This window comes from Pseudophryne corroboree, unplaced genomic scaffold (assembly GCF_028390025.1).
Source record: "Pseudophryne corroboree isolate aPseCor3 unplaced genomic scaffold, aPseCor3.hap2 scaffold_142, whole genome shotgun sequence".
Taxonomy (NCBI): domain Eukaryota; kingdom Metazoa; phylum Chordata; class Amphibia; order Anura; family Myobatrachidae; genus Pseudophryne; species Pseudophryne corroboree.
Genome location: NW_026968046.1, coordinates 78277 through 101955, shown reverse-complemented (window position 1 = coordinate 101955; position 23679 = coordinate 78277). Strand labels below are relative to the sequence as shown.

The window sequence follows — 23679 nt, the reverse complement described above, 5'->3', positions numbered from 1 at the left end:
CTTAGCAGATACAATGTCTAAAGTGCATACAGATAGCTACTAATAACTCTTGATAAGAAAGTATATCAGTGTGGGTATATTTATATGATGGGATATTGGGACTAGTGAATATATATCACTCCTGCTGTCCAGATTGGCAATAACCAGACAATTATGATAAGAGTAGAGATGTCACATGGGCTGCTATAGATATTAATTTAATGCTGTATGTGTCATTTGTTACAAATGGATACATTTTCTATGAGTCAGCCTAGCAGCTGCATGTTCTAACAGAACACTATCCTCACACAGAATCTGCTAACCTTGAGATAACTAAATGACAGTGTGTAACAGTCTCTTTACTATAAGACTGTTACAAAGTAATATATATATTTGAAGTCAGTCTAGCAGCTGTGTGTTCCAGCAGTTTATAAGACAAAGAAAATCTCCTATTGTGGAATCTAGACACATGGGACTGCTGGCCTGTGTCATACTATTTCTATGTAATACCAGTAACATGTATATAACTGTTACATAATTGTTACAAATGGATAAATCTTTGAGTCAGCCTAGCAGCTGCATGTCCTAACAGGACACCATAAATCCTTTACAGTGTAACAAATTGATTGGTAACACTTAAAGGCTGGAGAGCAGTTATATGCCTTACTAGCATACTCAATATACCACATTATTACACCAGTTACCACGATTATTGACAGCGCATTTGATATATTATATTACCCTCACACTGAGTCTGTTTACCTTTAGATAACTAAGTGACCGAATATGTAACAGTTTCTCTATCATAAGACTGTTACAAAGTGAGATAGATATATTTGGAAGTCAGTCAAACAGCTGTGTGTTTCAGCGGTTTATAAGAAAATTCCTCATTGTGGAATCTGGACCACTAAGGGTTATTATATATATAGCACATGGAATTGCCACATCTCCCTATATGATAATTTCATTACACTGTAACATAATAAGAATTAACTCTTTAACAGTGTAAATAGAGAGTAATGAATCTCTGACACATGGAATATATTATTTCTTAGATGAATTGGATAAACCATTATGACAGACACTTTGCTTCCTAATAAGAATTGAGGTGGCTATACCTCTAAGGAAAGCATTATTGCCTACGCCTAGATCAGATTAAATAAGATCTGGCTGAATATATGAAGGAAGGTTGCTATTTATATGAGAATTGGAATTGCTATATTCCTTAAGGCAACCCCACCGATTGATATATGTTGTCAATTAAGTATATCTGAACGGCTATATCTGGACCAGATTTAATAAGATCTGGCTGATTATATGAAGGAGGGCTGCTATTTATATTGGAATTGCCATATTCCTTAAGGCAACCGCACCTGTTGGTATATCTCGCCAATTAACTATATCTAAACAGCTAAATTAAAGCTATTCATCATTTTTTTAGTTTGGATATTAATAAATATGATCTTTCCATGATGCATAGAGATTTCCCTATCAAGTGATTCCTTATCCGATATAGAAAGCTATCCCCCTGTGGTATTGAATTTAGGAATATAGTCTTAGGGGACACAGAGAAATAAGTGATCCCCATCTACCTAAGCACCCCACAAATTGGAGGTTAGCTTACCGGTTATACTCAATCACCCCCACAAATTCGCCAATGGGGATGGCTTCCCGGGAGGTAACCCCTATTGAGTGAAGGGAGTATATAGGATACGACCCAGTGGTACCTGACGACATAGATACTAACAGCTATTTAATAACATTACGCTAGAAAGTGATTATTAGCAACATATATATCTATATAAACAACCCCGCCAGGGTTGTGCCTTCAAAAATAATCACACACGGACACGCTTTTTAAACCTTTTTTTCACATCTCTTTATTCTTCTTATGCACATGTATGTTAGTTCTGTGATTTTAACCTTTATGTTTCACTGCAGTTTGGGATAATAATATTAATATTTATCCAATTTTAATACATACTTAATAAAGGTTATATTTTATGATTCATTCATTCTGTCCAGTGCGTCAACAGTGCAGATTTCTTCTTGTTTTTTCTCCCAAATTCTATAACAATGACAGTAAATGTTGTTTCTTTTCAAACAGAACTTTCTTGACCATGCTACTTGCTTGAAAGATCTGGGAGCACATGGAAAACAGTACAAACCATGCAGTATCACAAGAGCCTTTATTTGATCTTTCATGAAGATAGAGCAGAATTGAGGACACGTCAACAATTTCTGCCGAAGGTGGTTCATCTTTCCACATGGTGCCTTTGGCCACTGACACCTTCGTTGAGTCAAAGTCTCTGGCTGTGGTCAGAACTTTGAAAATTTATGTCACCAGAACGGTTCAGATTAGGAAAACAGAGGCTCTGTTTGTCCTGTATGCTCCCAACAGGATTGGGTGTCCTGCTTCCATGTAGACCATTATGCGCTGGATCTGTGGTAAGATTCAGCATGCTCATTCCATGGCAGGATTGCCGTTACTGAATTAGGTGAAGACCCATTCTACTAGAAAGGTGGGTTCATCCTGGGCAGCTGGTCGGGGAGTCTCGGCATTGCAACTTTGCCGAGCAGCTATTTAGTAAACACTTTTGCTAAGTTTTACAAGTTTGATACCTTGGCTGATGATAACCTCAAGTTGGGTCATTCGGTGCTGCAGAGTCGTACGCACTCTCCCACCCGTTCAAGAGCTTTGGTATAACCCCATGGTTCTTAATGTGACCCCAGCATCCTCTAGGTCGTATGAGAAAATAGGATTTTAATACCTACCGGTAAATCCTTTTCTCTTAGTCCGTAGAGGATGCTGGGCACCCGTCCCAGTCCATACTGTGTCTGCAGTTATTACTTGTGGTTATACACATGTTATGTTATGGTTCTGGTCAGCTTTTTGCTGCAATTGTTCATGCCGTTGGCTTGTGTTCTGTTGAATGCCACGTTCTGCGGCATGCTTAAGGTGTGAGCTGGTAAGATGCTCACCTTAGTTTAACAATAAATCCTTTCCTCGAAATGTCCGTCTCCCTGGGCACAGTTCCTATAACTGGAGTCTGGAGGAGGGGCATAGAGGGAGGAGCCAGTTCACACCCTTTGAAAGTCTTAAAGTGCCCATGTCTCTTGCGGATCCCGTCTATACCCCATGGTTCTTAATGTGACCCCAGCATCCTCTACGGACTAAGAGAAAAGGATGCCCTTGCGCACTATCCTGACTTCTCCTCCCGTCTGCTTACTTTGTGCCTTCCAACGCACAATGCGAACTACAGGTGGTGCTGCAGGGCCCACACCCTTTTACTTGCCTTACAGAACAGCTCTGGAGCTGTTACAGTGCCCAGCTGCTGCAAGAAATCAGCTTGAATGCTTCAGGGGATGGGGCATGGCCAACATGAGCCCCACACCAAAGGAGGGTGGGGGTGTTTAATGCGAACTAGGGGTCATCCAAGCACCGCAAAAGGCCGCCATGCCCTGCATGCCCCTTTTCTCTTTTCATATGCAGATGAGGGTTCCAGCCAACTTTGGCCCACATCTTGGATGACATCACCGTATGCAAATCCGTCTTCTGCAGACCTTCCCCCAGGAATGCTTGTACTAGTTGTTGCATATGGTTTGATATTTGATGGTGCTTCAATATTAGGCAGCCTTCCACCCTCCCATGTTCATCTGAACAGATGTGGTCTCCCTGCAGTTGTTGTCCCCAGACGAGAGTTCCCTTGTGCGTCCTCAGTTGAATCTCCTTAACTTGACGGGGGAGGGGCTGCCCGAGCAGCCACCCTCCCCAGCCCTATCCCAACTCATACTTATTTTGCATATGAGATCTCTTGATCACGAAGATTGTTCTCACAGGGTGAGGTTCATCCATTATATTTTAAAATAGGAAGGTACAAATTACATATTTGAATTGCATCTATGTGCTGGATTCAAATGTCCCCCCCCCCCCCCCTTCCTTTCTCAATTGTGCCCGTCAGCAGCTATTCTAAGGTTGCTGCCAATGGGTGTGACACATTAATTTCTTCTGTGGGGTACACTGGACTCCACAAGGATTCACATTGGGGTGTAGAGTAGGATCTTGATCTGAGGCACCAACCGGCTCAAAGCTTTTGACTGTTCCCAAGATGCTCAGCGCATCCTCCTCTATAACCCCGCTTCCATGAACAGGGAGCTCAGTTTGTAGTTGGTGCCTTCAGTAGCAGGCCACTTAACAGGGGCCTGCCTCAGGCAGCCTATTCTTAGCTATTAATTTTGACAAGAAAAGAAGAACTTGTTTTATGAGAATCTACAAGGGCTGCAGCAGGCTAGGTCTAATAGACATCTTTACTGCAGCTTCATCACTCCCAGCGGCGCTGTATACTCCCGTGCCCTGGTTGCTGGGTCACTGCAGCGGAGGCTCCAGTTTCTTCCTAAGGTCAGTCACACACACACCGCCCTTCCGGATCACGAGGCCGCTGATGAAGGGGAGCGTGGCCGTAGGGGGTGGACCGTGTGCGCACTGGCGTGGACACTGATTACTGGGCAGCCGCTCCACTAGCCACCAGGTACAGTTAAGGAGCACAGGTCTGGGAGTTTTACTCCTATATTAACCCAATTTTGTACTGCCCGCAGCGCATTGTGATAGGTAATAGGGCCTGATTCAGGTTGGAATGCAATCACAATAAGCGATCCAACTGCAAAAATTGCTAACAGCATACGCATGTGCCTGCATTTTCTGCGGCACCCCGCAGAGAATGCGATCGCCTCTGCCTGTCAATCGGGGCGGGGGGGGGAGAGGGGGGTCAGCAACACTCCATTTCCAAGTCAGGGATGGAGCAGTGCGGGGGCAAGGCTTCAAAATGGGGTCTGCAACGGAGGAGACACAGGGGGCGTGGTCACAGCGGCTGTATGACATCACATTCAGCCGCTGTGATCACAAAAATGGTGGCGGCTTCCTGCGCGCACATACAGTCTGCACCAGCAGGAGGCTACACCATTTTTTATGATCACGCTGAACTGCAGTGCGACTGCAATTACAGCATGGTCAAGAATGGAGGCGTCATGCTGGGTGGCCATGCCCTGTCACTGTGCAGGAGCCAGCACCGCACACACACTAGTCCCCGGGTGCAGCCCCCAACCCCCGGGACACCCGGAGCAACAAAATGTAGATTCAGGCCACCAGGCCACGCCCCTACCTATGAAACCATGCCTCCTTTTTACCATTGCGCTGCTTATCTGCGCGCACTGCATTACAATCTCCTTCGCCACCTCTCTGGGTGTCACCAGTGATAGTGACACCTCTGCCATGCTTGTAGCAGCTGGTCCTAAGATCTACGCCTCAAGCCCTGAGTGTTTGCCCTTGTGACTTGTTGATCATCATAGCGAAGCAGATGCTTACAGAAAACTGCAGGGGCTTAGATTGAAAATAAAAAAATTGATGGGTATAAGGTAGAGAGGAGCGGGTTCGGTTCTCCGAGAACCGAATTCCCGACGAACTCCACGTGGTTTACACTGGTCCGAGGCAGGCTCGGTTGTTCCCGCCTGACTCGGAAAACCTGAACAAGGGAAAATGTCATCATCCCGCTGTCGGATTCTCTCGAGATTCGGATTCCATATAAAGAGCTGCGCGTTGCCGCCATTTTTACTCGTGCATTGAAGAGAGAGCGGAGAGGACGTGGCTATGTTCTCTCAGTGGAAATCTCAATATCAGTGCTCAGTATCAGTGGTTACTTATTGCTGCTCAGTAATACTAGTAGTGTGTCTCTCCTGCTCAGTGTCAGTTCTCAGTAGTATCCTCATCAGTGCTCAGTATCACTGCTCATTGTCTTGTGCTGCATTGTGGTGCTCAGCATACTACAGTACATTACTAATAGTCCAGTGCTGCATCTTGCTGCTCAGTGTCAGTTCTAGTATCCTCATCAGTGCTCACTATCACTGCTCATTACATTGTGGTGTTCTGTATACTACAGTAACATAGTAATATAGTAACATATAGTAACATAGTTTTTGAGGTTGAATAGAGGCAAATTGCCCATCGTGTTCAACCTGTTTTAAGTTGTGATGATTCTACATACTTGCTGAATAATGTTTTATGACTAGTTAGCTACTATAACTCATGTTACCCCCGGATTAACCATGTTGATATTTTAAGTATTATAACCTTAGATAGCTTTTTCATTCAGAAATGTATCCATTCCTTTTTTAAATCCAATTACAGAGTCCGCCATTACCACCTTCCCTGGCAGGGAATTCCACATCCTGATTGCCCTAACAGTGAAGATCATAGTATCTCACCTGGCAGGTAAGTAGGAGTTGGGCTAGAGCTGTGGAGGATTGCTGCTCGGGCACCCCCTGTCAAGTGAAGGAGATCCAACTGAGGCAGCACAAGGGAACTCTCGAAAGAAGAACAAGGCTAGAGGAAGATCTGAGACAAAGAAATCTGACTTTTACCAGAGCTGACCAGAGGAAAGCACAAACACAGTCCCCCACTACCACAAATAATGCAGTCGAGTTTCCCACATTGGGGAAATCACAGGGGTCAGCATACCCAGAATGCAATGAATGAACCTCACCCTGGGAGAACAATCTTCATGACCATGGTATCTCCTATGCAAAATAAGTATGATTTGGGATAGGGCTGGGGAGGGCCGCTGCTCAGGCACATCTCTGTCAAGTAAAGGAGATTCAACTGAGGCAGCACAAGGGAACTCTCATCTGGGGACAACAACTGCAGGGAGAACACATATTTTCAGATGAAAATCTTGGTCATGCTCTGGCTTCTCTTCAGAACGAACAAATCTTTCGCCTTTTACTAAAGATTTCCGTGGAGAGGAGCAAAACTGAGTTTTACCTCAATTTTTGCATGCCCCATCTTTTTGGATTTTCTTTTATCGGTTTAAAGATAGAATGAGTGTGCTTTAATGAAAGCTCATTTGCATAGAAATTACAGTAAATGTTTGTTTCTTTTCAAACAGAACTTTCTTGACCATGCTACTTGCTTGAAAGATCTGGGAGCACATGGAATACAGTACAAACCATGCTTATAGCAAGGAGAAGCCAGGTGAGAAATCTGCTTTCTTTCAAATTGGGCGCTCACTTTGATCTGAATGAGGACTGCTGGCATGGCACTCAGGCGACAGGTGGAATCTTGGTCATGCTCTGGTTTCTCTTCAGAATGAACAAATCTTTCGCCATTTATTAAAGATTTCCGTGGAGAGGAGCAAAACTGAGTTTTATCTCAATTTTTGCATGCCCCATATTATTGGGGTTTCTTTTATCAGTTTAAGGACAGAATGAGTGTGCTTTCTTGTTGGCTTTAATGTAAGTTTATTTGTATAACAATGACAGTAAATGTCTGTTTCTTTTCAAACAGAACTTTCTTGACCATGCTACTTGCTTGAAAGATCTGGGAGCACATGGAAAAGAGTACAAACCATGCTTATAGCAAGGGGAAGCCTGGTGAGAAATCTGCTTTCTTTCTTTCAAATTGGGTGCTCACTTTGAGCTGAATGAGGACTGCTGGCATGGCACTCAGGCGACAGGTGGAATCTTGGTCATGCTCTGGTTTCTCTTCAGAACGAACAAATCTTTCGCCTTTTACTAAAGATTTCCGTGGAGAGGAGCAAAACTGAGTTTTATCTCAAATTTTGCATTCCCCATCTTATTGGGGTTTTATTTTATCTGTTTAAAGATAGAACGAGTGTGCTTTAATGTAAGCTCATTTGAATAGAAATGACAGTAAATGTTTGTTTCTTTTCAAACAGAACTTTCTTGACTATACTAATTGCTTGAAAGATCTGGGAACACATGGAAAAGAGTACAAACCATGTTTATAGCTAGGGGAAGCCTGGTGAGAAATCTGCTATCTTTCTTTCAAATTGGGTGCTCACTTTGAGCTCAATGAGAACTGCTGGCATGGCACTCAGGCGACAGGTGGAATCTTGGTCATGCTCTGGTTTCTCTTCAGAACTAACAAATATTTCGCCTTTTATTAAAGATTTCCGTGGAGAGGAGCAAAACTGAGTTTTATCTCAATTTTTGCATGCCCCATATTATTGGGGTTTCTTTTATCAGTTTAAAGACAGAACGAGTGTGCTTTCTTGTTAGCTTTAATGTAAGTTGCCATAGATGCAGTGAAACACACGTGTAGGGCACGGCGTGTCCGCGTGTATTTGACTCATGTGAAATGTTATAAAACAAAAATATATGATTATGATGTTAGCTGTTAGTCTCCACTAATAGGGAATAGAAGCTGAGCTATAAGAAAGGAATACACTAGATATGATGTCACTTAGCAGATACAATGTCTAAGTGCATACAGATAGCTACTAATAACTCTTGATAAGAAAGTATATCAGTGTGGGTATATTTATATGATGGGATATTGGGACTAGTGAATATATATCACTCCTGCTGTCCAGATTGGCAATAACCAGACAATTATGATAAGAGTAGAGATGTCACATGGGCTGCTATAGATATTAATTTAATGCTGTATGTGTCATTTGTTACAAATGGATACATTTTCTATGAGTCAGCCTAGCAGCTGCATGTTCTAACAGAACACTATCCTCACACAGAATCTGCTAACCTTGAGATAACTAAATGACAGTGTGTAACAGTCTCTTTACTATAAGACTGTTACAAAGTAATATATATATTTGAAGTCAGTCTAGCAGCTGTGTGTTCCAGCAGTTTATAAGACAAAGAAAATCTCCTATTGTGGAATCTAGACACATGGGACTGCTGGCCTGTGTCATACTATTTCTATGTAATACCAGTAACATGTATATAACTGTTACATAATTGTTACAAATGGATAAATCTTTGAGTCAGCCTAGCAGCTGCATGTCCTAACAGGACACCATAAATCCTTTACAGTGTAACAAATTGATTGGTAACACTTAAAGGCTGGAGAGCAGTTATATGCCTTACTAGCATACTCAATATACCACATTATTACACCAGTTACCACGATTATTGACAGCGCATTTGATATATTATATTACCCTCACACTGAGTCTGTTTACCTTTAGATAACTAAGTGACCGAATATGTAACAGTTTCTCTATCATAAGACTGTTACAAAGTGAGATAGATATATTTGGAAGTCAGTCAAACAGCTGTGTGTTTCAGCGGTTTATAAGAAAATTCCTCATTGTGGAATCTGGACCACTAAGGGTTATTATATATATAGCACATGGAATTGCCACATCTCCCTATATGATAATTTCATTACACTGTAACATAATAAGAATTAACTCTTTAACAGTGTAAATAGAGAGTAATGAATCTCTGACACATGGAATATATTATTTCTTAGATGAATTGGATAAACCATTATGACAGACACTTTGCTTCCTAATAAGAATTGAGGTGGCTATACCTCTAAGGAAAGCATTATTGCCTACGCCTAGATCAGATTAAATAAGATCTGGCTGAATATATGAAGGAAGGTTGCTATTTATATGAGAATTGGAATTGCTATATTCCTTAAGGCAACCCCACCGATTGATATATGTTGTCAATTAAGTATATCTGAACGGCTATATCTGGACCAGATTTAATAAGATCTGGCTGATTATATGAAGGAGGGCTGCTATTTATATTGGAATTGCCATATTCCTTAAGGCAACCGCACCTGTTGGTATATCTCGCCAATTAACTATATCTAAACAGCTAAATTAAAGCTATTCATCATTTTTTTAGTTTGGATATTAATAAATATGATCTTTCCATGATGCATAGAGATTTCCCTATCAAGTGATTCCTTATCCGATATAGAAAGCTATCCCCCTGTGGTATTGAATTTAGGAATATAGTCTTAGGGGACACAGAGAAATAAGTGATCCCCATCTACCTAAGCACCCCACAAATTGGAGGTTAGCTTACCGGTTATACTCAATCACCCCCACAAATTCGCCAATGGGGATGGCTTCCCGGGAGGTAACCCCTATTGAGTGAAGGGAGTATATAGGATACGACCCAGTGGTACCTGACGACATAGATACTAACAGCTATTTAATAACATTACGCTAGAAAGTGATTATTAGCAACATATATATCTATATAAACAACCCCGCCAGGGTTGTGCCTTCAAAAATAATCACACACGGACACGCTTTTTAAACCTTTTTTTCACATCTCTTTATTCTTCTTATGCACATGTATGTTAGTTCTGTGATTTTAACCTTTATGTTTCACTACAGTTTGGGATAATAATATTAATATTTATCCAATTTTAATACATACTTAATAAAGGTTATATTTTATGATTCATTCATTCTGTCCAGTGCGTCAACAGTGCAGATTTCTTCTTGTTTTTTCTCCCAAATTCTATAACAATGACAGTAAATGTTGTTTCTTTTCAAACAGAACTTTCTTGACCATGCTACTTGCTTGAAAGATCTGGGAGCACATGGAAAACAGTACAAACCATGCAGTATCACAAGAGCCTTTATTTGATCTTTCATGAAGATAGAGCAGAATTGAGGACACGTCAACAATTTCTGCCGAAGGTGGTTCATCTTTCCACATGGTGCCTTTGGCCACTGACACCTTCGTTGAGTCAAAGTCTCTGGCTGTGGTCAGAACTTTGAAAATTTATGTCACCAGAACGGTTCAGATTAGGAAAACAGAGGCTCTGTTTGTCCTGTATGCTCCCAACAGGATTGGGTGTCCTGCTTCCATGTAGACCATTATGCGCTGGATCTGTGGTAAGATTCAGCATGCTCATTCCATGGCAGGATTGCCGTTACTGAATTAGGTGAAGACCCATTCTACTAGAAAGGTGGGTTCATCCTGGGCAGCTGGTCGGGGAGTCTCGGCATTGCAACTTTGCCGAGCAGCTATTTAGTAAACACTTTTGCTAAGTTTTACAAGTTTGATACCTTGGCTGATGATAACCTCAAGTTGGGTCATTCGGTGCTGCAGAGTCGTACGCACTCTCCCACCCGTTCAAGAGCTTTGGTATAACCCCATGGTTCTTAATGTGACCCCAGCATCCTCTAGGTCGTATGAGAAAATAGGATTTTAATACCTACCGGTAAATCCTTTTCTCTTAGTCCGTAGAGGATGCTGGGCACCCGTCCCAGTCCATACTGTGTCTGCAGTTATTACTTGTGGTTATACACATGTTATGTTATGGTTCTGGTCAGCTTTTTGCTGCAATTGTTCATGCCGTTGGCTTGTGTTCTGTTGAATGCCACGTTCTGCGGCATGCTTAAGGTGTGAGCTGGTAAGATGCTCACCTTAGTTTAACAATAAATCCTTTCCTCGAAATGTCCGTCTCCCTGGGCACAGTTCCTATAACTGGAGTCTGGAGGAGGGGCATAGAGGGAGGAGCCAGTTCACACCCTTTGAAAGTCTTAAAGTGCCCATGTCTCTTGCGGATCCCGTCTATACCCCATGGTTCTTAATGTGACCCCAGCATCCTCTACGGACTAAGAGAAAAGGATGCCCTTGCGCACTATCCTGACTTCTCCTCCCGTCTGCTTACTTTGTGCCTTCCAACGCACAATGCGAACTACAGGTGGTGCTGCAGGGCCCACACCCTTTTACTTGCCTTACAGAACAGCTCTGGAGCTGTTACAGTGCCCAGCTGCTGCAAGAAATCAGCTTGAATGCTTCAGGGGATGGGGCATGGCCAACATGAGCCCCACACCAAAGGAGGGTGGGGGTGTTTAATGCGAACTAGGGGTCATCCAAGCACCGCAAAAGGCCGCCATGCCCTGCATGCCCCTTTTCTCTTTTCATATGCAGATGAGGGTTCCAGCCAACTTTGGCCCACATCTTGGATGACATCACCGTATGCAAATCCGTCTTCTGCAGACCTTCCCCCAGGAATGCTTGTACTAGTTGTTGCATATGGTTTGATATTTGATGGTGCTTCAATATTAGGCAGCCTTCCACCCTCCCATGTTCATCTGAACAGATGTGGTCTCCCTGCAGTTGTTGTCCCCAGACGAGAGTTCCCTTGTGCGTCCTCAGTTGAATCTCCTTAACTTGACGGGGGAGGGCTGCCCGAGCAGCCACCCTCCCCAGCCCTATCCCAACTCATACTTATTTTGCATATGAGATCTCTTGATCATGAAGATTGTTCTCACAGGGTGAGGTTCATCCATTATATTTTAAAATAGGAAGGTACAAATTACATATTTGAATTGCATCTATGTGCTGGATTCAAATGTCCCCCCCCCCCTTCCTTTCTCAATTGTGCCCGTCAGCAGCTATTCTAAGGTTGCTGCCAATGGGTGTGACACATTAATTTCTTCTGTGGGGTACACTGGACTCCACAAGGATTCACATTGGGGTGTAGAGTAGGATCTTGATCTGAGGCACCAACCGGCTCAAAGCTTTTGACTGTTCCCAAGATGCTCAGCGCATCCTCCTCTATAACCCCGCTTCCATGAACAGGGAGCTCAGTTTGTAGTTGGTGCCTTCAGTAGCAGGCCACTTAACAGGGGCCTGCCTCAGGCAGCCTATTCTTAGCTATTAATTTTGACAAGAAAAGAAGAACTTGTTTTATGAGAATCTACAAGGGCTGCAGCAGGCTAGGTCTAATAGACATCTTTACTGCAGCTTCATCACTCCCAGCGGCGCTGTATACTCCCGTGCCCTGGTTGCTGGGTCACTGCAGCGGAGGCTCCAGTTTCTTCCTAAGGTCAGTCACACACACACCGCCCTTCCGGATCACGAGGCCGCTGATGAAGGGGAGCGTGGCCGTAGGGGGTGGACCGTGTGCGCACTGGCGTGGACACTGATTACTGGGCAGCCGCTCCACTAGCCACCAGGTACAGTTAAGGAGCACAGGTCTGGGAGTTTTACTCCTATATTAACCCAATTTTGTACTGCCCGCAGCGCATTGTGATAGGTAATAGGGCCTGATTCAGGTTGGAATGCAATCACAATAAGCGATCCAACTGCAAAAATTGCTAACAGCATACGCATGTGCCTGCATTTTCTGCGGCACCCCGCAGAGAATGCGATCGCCTCTGCCTGTCAATCGGGGCGGGGGGGGGAGAGGGGGGTCAGCAACACTCCATTTCCAAGTCAGGGATGGAGCGGTGCGGGGGCAAGGCTTCAAAATGGGGTCTGCAACGGAGGAGACACAGGGGGCGTGGTCACAGCGGCTGTATGACATCACATTCAGCCGCTGTGATCACAAAAATGGTGGCGGCTTCCTGCGCGCACATACAGTCTGCACCAGCAGGAGGCTACACCATTTTTTATGATCACGCTGAACTGCAGTGCGACTGCAATTACAGCATGGTCAAGAATGGAGGCGTCATGCTGGGTGGCCATGCCCTGTCACTGTGCAGGAGCCAGCACCGCACACACACTAGTCCCCGGGTGCAGCCCCCAACCCCCGGGACACCCGGAGCAACAAAATGTAGATTCAGGCCACCAGGCCACGCCCCTACCTATGAAACCATGCCTCCTTTTTACCATTGCGCTGCTTATCTGCGCGCACTGCATTACAATCTCCTTCGCCACCTCTCTGGGTGTCACCAGTGATAGTGACACCTCTGCCATGCTTGTAGCAGCTGGTCCTAAGATCTACGCCTCAAGCCCTGAGTGTTTGCCCTTGTGACTTGTTGATCATCATAGCGAAGCAGATGCTTACAGAAAACTGCAGGGGCTTAGATTGAAAATAAAAAAATTGATGGGTATAAGGTAGAGAGGAGCGGGTTCGGTTCTCCGAGAACCGAATTCCCGACGAACTCCACGTGGTTTACACTGGTCCGAGGCAGGCTCGGTTGTTCCCGCCTGACTCGGAAAACCTGAACAAGGGAAAATGTCATCATCCCGCTGTCGGATTCTCTCGAGATTCGGATTCCATATAAAGAGCTGCGCGTTGCCGCCATTTTTACTCGTGCATTGAAGAGAGAGCGGAGAGGACGTGGCTATGTTCTCTCAGTGGAAATCTCAATATCAGTGCTCAGTATCAGTGGTTACTTATTGCTGCTCAGTAATACTAGTAGTGTGTCTCTCCTGCTCAGTGTCAGTTCTCAGTAGTATCCTCATCAGTGCTCAGTATCACTGCTCATTGTCTTGTGCTGCATTGTGGTGCTCAGCATACTACAGTACATTACTAATAGTCCAGTGCTGCATCTTGCTGCTCAGTGTCAGTTCTAGTATCCTCATCAGTGCTCACTATCACTGCTCATTACATTGTGGTGTTCTGTATACTACAGTAACATAGTAATATAGTAACATATAGTAACATAGTTTTTGAGGTTGAATAGAGGCAAATTGCCCATCGTGTTCAACCTGTTTTAAGTTGTGATGATTCTACATACTTGCTGAATAATGTTTTATGACTAGTTAGCTACTATAACTCATGTTACCCCCGGATTAACCATGTTGATATTTTAAGTATTATAACCTTAGATAGCTTTTTCATTCAGAAATGTATCCATTCCTTTTTTAAATCCAATTACAGAGTCCGCCATTACCACCTTCCCTGGCAGGGAATTCCACATCCTGATTGCCCTAACAGTGAAGATCATAGTATCTCACCTGGCAGGTAAGTAGGAGTTGGGCTAGAGCTGTGGAGGATTGCTGCTCGGGCACCCCCTGTCAAGTGAAGGAGATCCAACTGAGGCAGCACAAGGGAACTCTCGAAAGAAGAACAAGGCTAGAAGAAGATCTGAGACAAAGAAATCTGACTTTTACCAGAGCTGACCAGAGGAAAGCACAAACACAGTCCCCCACTACCACAAATAATGCAGTCGAGTTTCCCACATTGGGGAAATCACAGGGGTCAGCATACCCAGAATGCAATGAATGAACCTCACCCTGGGAGAACAATCTTCATGACCATGGTATCTCCTATGCAAAATAAGTATGATTTGGGATAGGGCTGGGGAGGGCCGCTGCTCAGGCACATCTCTGTCAAGTAAAGGAGATTCAACTGAGGCAGCACAAGGGAACTCTCATCTGGGGACAACAACTGCAGGGAGAACACATATTTTCAGATGAAAATCTTGGTCATGCTCTGGCTTCTCTTCAGAACGAACAAATCTTTCGCCTTTTACTAAAGATTTCCGTGGAGAGGAGCAAAACTGAGTTTTACCTCAATTTTTGCATGCCCCATCTTTTTGGATTTTCTTTTATCGGTTTAAAGATAGAATGAGTGTGCTTTAATGAAAGCTCATTTGCATAGAAATTACAGTAAATGTTTGTTTCTTTTCAAACAGAACTTTCTTGACCATGCTACTTGCTTGAAAGATCTGGGAGCACATGGAATACAGTACAAACCATGCTTATAGCAAGGAGAAGCCAGGTGAGAAATCTGCTTTCTTTCAAATTGGGCGCTCACTTTGATCTGAATGAGGACTGCTGGCATGGCACTCAGGCGACAGGTGGAATCTTGGTCATGCTCTGGTTTCTCTTCAGAATGAACAAATCTTTCGCCATTTATTAAAGATTTCCGTGGAGAGGAGCAAAACTGAGTTTTATCTCAATTTTTGCATGCCCCATATTATTGGGGTTTCTTTTATCAGTTTAAGGACAGAATGAGTGTGCTTTCTTGTTGGCTTTAATGTAAGTTTATTTGTATAACAATGACAGTAAATGTCTGTTTCTTTTCAAACAGAACTTTCTTGACCATGCTACTTGCTTGAAAGATCTGGGAGCACATGGAAAAGAGTACAAACCATGCTTATAGCAAGGGGAAGCCTGGTGAGAAATCTGCTTTCTTTCTTTCAAATTGGGTGCTCACTTTGAGCTGAATGAGGACTGCTGGCATGGCACTCAGGCGACAGGTGGAATCTTGGTCATGCTCTGGTTTCTCTTCAGAACGAACAAATCTTTCGCCTTTTACTAAAGATTTCCGTGGAGAGGAGCAAAACTGAGTTTTATCTCAAATTTTGCATTCCCCATCTTATTGGGGTTTTATTTTATCTGTTTAAAGATAGAACGAGTGTGCTTTAATGTAAGCTCATTTGCATAGAAATGACAGTAAATGTTTGTTTCTTTTCAAACATAACTTTCTTGACTATACTAATTGCTTGAAAGATCTGGGAACACATGGAAAAGAGTACAAACCATGTTTATAGCTAGGGGAAGCCTGGTGAGAAATCTGCTATCTTTCTTTCAAATTGGGTGCTCACTTTGAGCTCAATGAGAACTGCTGGCATGGCACTCAGGCGACAGGTGGAATCTTGGTCATGCTCTGGTTTCTCTTCAGAACTAACAAATATTTCGCCTTTTATTAAAGATTTCCGTGGAGAGGAGCAAAACTGAGTTTTATCTCAATTTTTGCATGCCCCATATTATTGGGGTTTCTTTTATCAGTTTAAAGACAGAACGAGTGTGCTTTCTTGTTAGCTTTAATGTAAGTTGCCATAGATGCAGTGAAACACACGTGTAGGGCACGGCGTGTCCGCGTGTATTTGACTCATGTGAAATGTTATAAAACAAAAATATATGATTATGATGTTAGCTGTTAGTCTCCACTAATAGGGAATAGAAGCTGAGCTATAAGAAAGGAATACACTAGATATGATGTCACTTAGCATATACAATGTCTAAAGTGCATACAGATAGCTACTAATAACTCTTGATAAGAAAGTATATCAGTGTGGGTATATTTATATGATGGGATATTGGGACTAGTGAATATATATCACTCCTGCTGTCCAGATTGGCAATAACCAGACAATTATGATAAGAGTAGAGATGTCACATGGGCTGCTATAGATATTAATTTAATGCTGTATGTGTCATTTGTTACAAATGAATACATTTTCTATGAGTCAGCCTAGCAGCTGCATGTTCTAACAGAACACTATCCTCACACAGAATCTGCTAACCTTGAGATAACTAAATGACAGTGTGTAACAGTCTCTTTACTATAAGACTGTTACAAAGTAATATATATATTTGAAGTCAGTCTAGCAGCTGTGTGTTCCAGCAGTTTATAAGACAAAGAAAATCTCCTATTGTGGAATCTAGACACATGGGACTGCTGGCCTGTGTCATACTATTTCTATGTAATACCAGTAACATGTATATAACTGTTACATAATTGTTACAAATGGATAAATCTTTGAGTCAGCCTAGCAGCTGCATGTCCTAACAGGACACCATAAATCCTTTACAGTGTAACAAATTGATTGGTAACACTTAAAGGCTGGAGAGCAGTTATATGCCTTACTAGCATACTCAATATACCACATTATTACACCAGTTACCACGATTATTGACAGCGCATTTGATATATTATATTACCCTCACACTGAGTCTGTTTACCTTTAGATAACTAAGTGACCGAATATGTAACAGTTTCTCTATCATAAGACTGTTACAAAGTGAGATAGATATATTTGGAAGTCAGTCAAACAGCTGTGTGTTTCAGCGGTTTATAAGAAAATTCCTCATTGTGGAATCTGGACCACTAAGGGTTATTATATATATAGCACATGGAATTGCCACATCTCCCTATATGATAATTTCATTACACTGTAACATAATAAGAATTAACTCTTTAACAGTGTAAATAGAGAGTAATGAATCTCTGACACATGGAATATATTATTTCTTAGATGAATTGGATAAACCATTATGACAGACACTTTGCTTCCTAATAAGAATTGAGGTGGCTATACCTCTAAGGAAAGCATTATTGCCTACGCCTAGATCAGATTAAATAAGATCTGGCTGAATATATGAAGGAAGGTTGCTATTTATATGAGAATTGGAATTGCTATATTCCTTAAGGCAACCCCACCGATTGATATATGTTGTCAATTAAGTATATCTGAACGGCTATATCTGGACCAGATTTAATAAGATCTGGCTGATTATATGAAGGAGGGCTGCTATTTATATTGGAATTGCCATATTCCTTAAGGCAACCGCACCTGTTGGTATATCTCGCCAATTAACTATATCTAAACAGCTAAATTAAAGCTATTCATCATTTTTTTAGTTTGGATATTAATAAATATGATCTTTCCATGATGCATAGAGATTTCCCTATCAAGTGATTCCTTATCCGATATAGAAAGCTATCCCCCTGTGGTATTGAATTTAGGAATATAGTCTTAGGGGACACAGAGAAATAAGTGATCCCCATCTACCTAAGCACCCCACAAATTGGAGGTTAGCTTACCGGTTATACTCAATCACCCCCACAAATTCGCCAATGGGGATGGCTTCCCGGGAGGTAACCCCTATTGAGTGAAGGGAGTATATAGGATACGACCCAGTGGTACCTGACGACATAGATACTAACAGCTATTTAATAACATTACGCTAGAAAGTGATTATTAGCAACATATATATCTATATAAACAACCCCGCCAGGGTTGTGCCTTCAAAAATAATCACACACGGACACGCTTTTTAAACCTTTTTTTCACATCTCTTTATTCTTCTTATGTACATGTATGTTAGTTCTGTGATTTTAACCTTTATGTTTCACTGCAGTTTGGGATAATAATATTAATATTTATCCAATTTTAATACATACTTAATAAAGGTTATATTTTATGATTCATTCATTCTGTCCAGTGCGTCAACAGTGCAGATTTCTTCTTGTTTTTTCTCCCAAATTCTATAACAATGACAGTAAATGTTGTTTCTTTTCAAACAGAACTTTCTTGACCATGCTACTTGCTTGAAAGATCTGGGAGCACATGGAAAACAGTACAAACCATGCAGTATCACAAGAGCCTTTATTTGATCTTTCATGAAGATAGAGCAGAATTGAGGACACGTCAACAATTTCTGCCGAAGGTGGTTCATCTTTCCACATGGTGCCTTTGGCCACTGACACCTTCGTTGAGTCAAAGTCTCTGGCTGTGGTCAGAACTTTGAAAATTTATGTCACCAGAACGGTTCAGATTAGGAAAACAGAGGCTCTGTTTGTCCTGTATGCTCCCAACAGGATTGGGTGTCCTGCTTCCATGTAGACCATTATGCGCTGGATCTGTGGTAAGATTCAGCATGCTCATTCCATGGCAGGATTGCCGTTACTGAATTAGGTGAAGACCCATTCTACTAGAAAGGTGGGTTCATCCTGGGCAGCTGGTCGGGGAGTCTCGGCATTGCAACTTTGCCGAGCAGCTATTTAGTAAACACTTTTGCTAAGTTTTACAAGTTTGATACCTTGGCTGATGATAACCTCAAGTTGGGTCATTCGGTGCTGCAGAGTCGTACGCACTCTCCCACCCGTTCAAGAGCTTTGGTATAACCCCATGGTTCTTAATGTGACCCCAGCATCCTCTAGGTCGTATGAGAAAATAGGATTTTAATACCTACCGGTAAATCCTTTTCTCTTAGTCCGTAGAGGATGCTGGGCACCCGTCCCAGTCCATACTGTGTCTGCAGTTATTACTTGTGGTTATACACATGTTATGTTATGGTTCTGGTCAGCTTTTTGCTGCAATTGTTCATGCCGTTGGCTTGTGTTCTGTTGAATGCCACGTTCTGCGGCATGCTTAAGGTGTGAGCTGGTAAGATGCTCACCTTAGTTTAACAATAAATCCTTTCCTCGAAATGTCCGTCTCCCTGGGCACAGTTCCTATAACTGGAGTCTGGAGGAGGGGCATAGAGGGAGGAGCCAGTTCACACCCTTTGAAAGTCTTAAAGTGCCCATGTCTCTTGCGGATCCCGTCTATACCCCATGGTTCTTAATGTGACCCCAGCATCCTCTACGGACTAAGAGAAAAGGATGCCCTTGCGCACTATCCTGACTTCTCCTCCCGTCTGCTTACTTTGTGCCTTCCAACGCACAATGCGAACTACAGGTGGTGCTGCAGGGCCCACACCCTTTTACTTGCCTTACAGAACAGCTCTGGAGCTGTTACAGTGCCCAGCTGCTGCAAGAAATCAGCTTGAATGCTTCAGGGGATGGGGCATGGCCAACATGAGCCCCACACCAAAGGAGGGTGGGGGTGTTTAATGCGAACTAGGGGTCATCCAAGCACCGCAAAAGGCCGCCATGCCCTGCATGCCCCTTTTCTCTTTTCATATGCAGATGAGGGTTCCAGCCAACTTTGGCCCACATCTTGGATGACATCACCGTATGCAAATCCGTCTTCTGCAGACCTTCCCCCAGGAATGCTTGTACTAGTTGTTGCATATGGTTTGATATTTGATGGTGCTTCAATATTAGGCAGCCTTCCACCCTCCCATGTTCATCTGAACAGATGTGGTCTCCCTGCAGTTGTTGTCCCCAGACGAGAGTTCCCTTGTGCGTCCTCAGTTGAATCTCCTTAACTTGACGGGGGAGGGCTGCCCGAGCAGCCACCCTCCCCAGCCCTATCCCAACTCATACTTATTTTGCATATGAGATCTCTTGATCATGAAGATTGTTCTCACAGGGTGAGGTTCATCCATTATATTTTAAAATAGGAAGGTACAAATTACATATTTGAATTGCATCTATGTGCTGGATTCAAATGTCCCCCCCCCCCCCCCTTCCTTTCTCAATTGTGCCCGTCAGCAGCTATTCTAAGGTTGCTGCCAATGGGTGTGACACATTAATTTCTTCTGTGGGGTACACTGGACTCCACAAGGATTCACATTGGGGTGTAGAGTAGGATCTTGATCTGAGGCACCAACCGGCTCAAAGCTTTTGACTGTTCCCAAGATGCTCAGCGCATCCTCCTCTATAACCCCGCTTCCATGAACAGGGAGCTCAGTTTGTAGTTGGTGCCTTCAGTAGCAGGCCACTTAACAGGGGCCTGCCTCAGGCAGCCTATTCTTAGCTATTAATTTTGACAAGAAAAGAAGAACTTGTTTTATGAGAATCTACAAGGGCTGCAGCAGGCTAGGTCTAATAGACATCTTTACTGCAGCTTCATCACTCCCAGCGGCGCTGTATACTCCCGTGCCCTGGTTGCTGGGTCACTGCAGCGGAGGCTCCAGTTTCTTCCTAAGGTCAGTCACACACACACCGCCCTTCCGGATCACGAGGCCGCTGATGAAGGGGAGCGTGGCCGTAGGGGGTGGACCGTGTGCGCACTGGCGTGGACACTGATTACTGGGCAGCCGCTCCACTAGCCACCAGGTACAGTTAAGGAGCACAGGTCTGGGAGTTTTACTCCTATATTAACCCAATTTTGTACTGCCCGCAGCGCATTGTGATAGGTAATAGGGCCTGATTCAGGTTGGAATGCAATCACAATAAGCGATCCAACTGCAAAAATTGCTAACAGCATACGCATGTGCCTGCATTTTCTGCGGCACCCCGCAGAGAATGCGATCGCCTCTGCCTGTCAATCGGGGCGGGGGGGGAGAGGGGGGTCAGCAACACTCCATTTCCAAGTCAGGGATGGAGCGGTGCGGGGGCAAGGCTTCAAAATGGGGTCTGCAACGGAGGAGACACAGGGGGCGTGGTCACAGCGGCTGTATGACATCACATTCAGCCGCTGTGATCACAAAAATGGTGGCGGCTTCCTGCGCGCACATACAGTCTGCACCAGCAGGAGGCTACACCATTTTTTATGATCACGCTGAACTGCAGTGCGACTGCAATTACAGCATGGTCAAGAATGGAGGCGTCATGCTGGGTGGCCATGCCCTGTCACTGTGCAGGAGCCAGCACCGCACACACACTAGTCCCCGGGTGCAGCCCCCAACCCCCGGGACACCCGGAGCAACAAAATGTAGATTCAGGCCACCAGGCCACGCCCCTACCTATGAAACCATGCCTCCTTTTTACCATTGCGCTGCTTATCTGCGCGCACTGCATTACAATCTCCTTCGCCACCTCTCTGGGTGTCACCAGTGATAGTGACACCTCTGCCATGCTTGTAGCAGCTGGTCCTAAGATCTACGCCTCAAGCCCTGAGTGTTTGCCCTTGTGACTTGTTGATCATCATAGCGAAGCAGATGCTTACAGAAAACTGCAGGGGCTTAGATTGAAAATAAAAAAATTGATGGGTATAAGGTAGAGAGGAGCGGGTTCGGTTCTCCGAGAACCGAATTCCCGACGAACTCCACGTGGTTTACACTGGTCCGAGGCAGGCTCGGTTGTTCCCGCCTGACTCGGAAAACCTGAACAAGGGAAAATGTCATCATCCCGCTGTCGGATTCTCTCGAGATTCGGATTCCATATAAAGAGCTGCGCGTTGCCGCCATTTTTACTCGTGCATTGAAGAGAGAGCGGAGAGGACGTGGCTATGTTCTCTCAGTGGAAATCTCAATATCAGTGCTCAGTATCAGTGGTTACTTATTGCTGCTCAGTAATACTAGTAGTGTGTCTCTCCTGCTCAGTGTCAGTTCTCAGTAGTATCCTCATCAGTGCTCAGTATCACTGCTCATTGTCTTGTGCTGCATTGTGGTGCTCAGCATACTACAGTACATTACTAATAGTCCAGTGCTGCATCTTGCTGCTCAGTGTCAGTTCTAGTATCCTCATCAGTGCTCACTATCACTGCTCATTACATTGTGGTGTTCTGTATACTACAGTAACATAGTAATATAGTAACATATAGTAACATAGTTTTTGAGGTTGAATAGAGGCAAATTGCCCATCGTGTTCAACCTGTTTTAAGTTGTGATGATTCTACATACTTGCTGAATAATGTTTTATGACTAGTTAGCTACTATAACTCATGTTACCCCCGGATTAACCATGTTGATATTTTAAGTATTATAACCTTGGATAGCTTTTTCATTCAGAAATGTATCCATTCCTTTTTTAAATCCAATTACAGAGTCCGCCATTACCACCTTCCCTGGCAGGGAATTCCACATCCTGATTGCCCTAACAGTGAACATCATAGTATCTCACCTGGCAGGTAAGTAGGAGTTGGGCTAGAGCTGTGGAGGATTGCTGCTCGGGCACCCCCTGTCAAGTGAAGGAGATCCAACTGAGGCAGCACAAGGGAACTCTCGAAAGAAGAACAAGGCTAGAGGAAGATCTGAGACAAAGAAATCTGACTTTTACCAGAGCTGACCAGAGGAAAGCACAAACGCAGTCCCCCACTACCACAAATAATGCAGTCGAGTTTCCCACATTTGGGGAAATCACAGGGGTCAGCATACCCAGAGTGCAATGAATGAACCTCACCCTGGGAGAACAATCTTCATGACCATGGTATCTCCTATGCAAAATAAGTATGATTTGGGATAGGGCTGGGGAGGGCCGCTGCTCAGGCACATCTCTGTCAAGTAAAGGAGATTCAACTGAGGCAACACAAGGGAACTCTCATCTGGGGACAACAACTGCAGGGAGAACACATATTTTCAGATGAACATGGGAGGGCAGAAGGCTGCCTAACACTGAAGCACCCCCAAACAACAAACCAAATGCAACTACTAGTGCAAGCATTCCTGGGGGAAGGCCTGCAGCAGATGGATTTGCATATGGTGATGTCATCCAAGCAGTGGGTCAAAGTTGGCTTCAACCCTCGTCTGCATATGAAAATAAAAAAGGGGTGTGCAGGGCATGGCGGCCTTTTGCGGCGCTTGGATGACCTCTAGTTTGCATTAAACACCTCCACCTTCCTTCGGTGTGGGGCTCATGTTGGCTATGCCCCAGCCCCTGAAGCATTCAAGCTGATTTCTTGCAGCAGCTGGGCACTGTAACAGCTCCAGAGCTGCTCTGTAAAGCAAGTAAAAGGGTGTGGGCCCTGCAGCACTACCTGTAGTTTGCATTGTGCGTTGGAAGGCACAAAGTAAGCAGACGGGAGAAGTCAGGATAGTGCACAAGGGCATAGAAGGGAGCGGCTCAAGAAAAGAGAAGTGGAAACAGACAGCAAACTAGGCTGGAGAGAG

The 23679-nt window shown here is 43.9% G+C and overlaps 11 non-coding genes across 11 annotated transcripts; 8 read left to right on the top strand and 3 right to left on the bottom strand.

Moving 5' to 3' along the window:
- Positions 1–6403: 6403 nt before the first annotated feature.
- On the bottom strand, positions 6404–6566 carry LOC134996116 (U1 spliceosomal RNA). Its single transcript, XR_010198823.1, has one exon. It is a non-coding gene; the product is annotated as a U1 spliceosomal RNA (small nuclear RNA).
- A 144-nt stretch (positions 6567–6710) lies between these two features.
- On the top strand, positions 6711–6826 carry LOC134995997 (U5 spliceosomal RNA). Its single transcript, XR_010198707.1, has one exon. It is a non-coding gene; the product is annotated as a U5 spliceosomal RNA (small nuclear RNA).
- Positions 6827–7096: 270 nt separating this feature from the next.
- On the top strand, positions 7097–7212 carry LOC134996042 (U5 spliceosomal RNA). Its single transcript, XR_010198750.1, has one exon. It is a non-coding gene; the product is annotated as a U5 spliceosomal RNA (small nuclear RNA).
- Positions 7213–7498: 286 nt separating this feature from the next.
- On the top strand, positions 7499–7614 carry LOC134995976 (U5 spliceosomal RNA). Its single transcript, XR_010198686.1, has one exon. It is a non-coding gene; the product is annotated as a U5 spliceosomal RNA (small nuclear RNA).
- Positions 7615–7889: 275 nt separating this feature from the next.
- On the top strand, positions 7890–8005 carry LOC134996054 (U5 spliceosomal RNA). The gene has a single exon (XR_010198762.1). It is a non-coding gene; the product is annotated as a U5 spliceosomal RNA (small nuclear RNA).
- Positions 8006–14629: 6624 nt separating this feature from the next.
- On the bottom strand, positions 14630–14792 carry LOC134996114 (U1 spliceosomal RNA). Its single transcript, XR_010198821.1, has one exon. It is a non-coding gene; the product is annotated as a U1 spliceosomal RNA (small nuclear RNA).
- Positions 14793–14936: 144 nt separating this feature from the next.
- Positions 14937–15052, top strand: LOC134995996 (U5 spliceosomal RNA). The gene has a single exon (XR_010198706.1). It is a non-coding gene; the product is annotated as a U5 spliceosomal RNA (small nuclear RNA).
- Positions 15053–15322: 270 nt separating this feature from the next.
- Positions 15323–15438, top strand: LOC134996041 (U5 spliceosomal RNA). Its single transcript, XR_010198749.1, has one exon. It is a non-coding gene; the product is annotated as a U5 spliceosomal RNA (small nuclear RNA).
- A 286-nt stretch (positions 15439–15724) lies between these two features.
- On the top strand, positions 15725–15840 carry LOC134995975 (U5 spliceosomal RNA). The gene has a single exon (XR_010198685.1). It is a non-coding gene; the product is annotated as a U5 spliceosomal RNA (small nuclear RNA).
- A 275-nt stretch (positions 15841–16115) lies between these two features.
- Positions 16116–16231, top strand: LOC134996053 (U5 spliceosomal RNA). Its single transcript, XR_010198761.1, has one exon. It is a non-coding gene; the product is annotated as a U5 spliceosomal RNA (small nuclear RNA).
- Positions 16232–22859: 6628 nt separating this feature from the next.
- Positions 22860–23023, bottom strand: LOC134995886 (U1 spliceosomal RNA). The gene has a single exon (XR_010198614.1). It is a non-coding gene; the product is annotated as a U1 spliceosomal RNA (small nuclear RNA).
- Between the last annotated feature and the right edge of the window lie 656 nt (positions 23024–23679).